This window comes from Tachypleus tridentatus, chromosome 12 (assembly GCF_004210375.1).
Source record: "Tachypleus tridentatus isolate NWPU-2018 chromosome 12, ASM421037v1, whole genome shotgun sequence".
Lineage (NCBI taxonomy): Eukaryota > Metazoa > Arthropoda > Merostomata > Xiphosura > Limulidae > Tachypleus > Tachypleus tridentatus.
This window is the reverse complement of record NC_134836.1, coordinates 114,971,321-114,972,002: the sequence shown is the minus strand read 5'-3', so window position 1 is coordinate 114,972,002 and position 682 is coordinate 114,971,321.

Here is a 682-nt window from a genome sequence, read left to right as displayed (position 1 = left end):
TCACAACAGTTGGCTACTATAAAAATAACATAACAAAAAAAACACAATCATAACAGTTATTAATATAGTGCACTAACAAGGCGAAGAAACACAAAATCACAACAGTTATTATATAAAAGGCGACACAACAACAGGGCCGCAATCACAAATAGTTATTATAAAATAGCAAGAGGTTGATAGCAGCAACACACAGTCCACAACAGTTATTATATAAAAATAACAACAAAAAAACACATGAATCAATAACAGTTATTATATATAAAAAATAACAACAAAAAACACAATCACAACAGTTATTAATATAAAAAACAACAACAAAAACAAATATAGCACAATCACAACAGTTATTATATAAAAATAACAACAAAAACACAATCACAACAGTTATTATATAAAAATAACAACAACAAATGTACAATCACAACAGTTATTATTATATAAAAATAACAACAACAAACATTAATCACAACAGTTATTATATAAAAATAACAACAAACACAATAATCAACAACAGTTATTAATATAAAAAAATAACAACAAAAAACACAATCACAACAGTTATTATATAAAAAATAACAACAAAAAACACAATCACAACAGTTATTATATAAAAAATAACAACAAAAAGCATTAATCACAACAGTTATTAATATAAAAAATAACAACAAAAAACACAAATCAC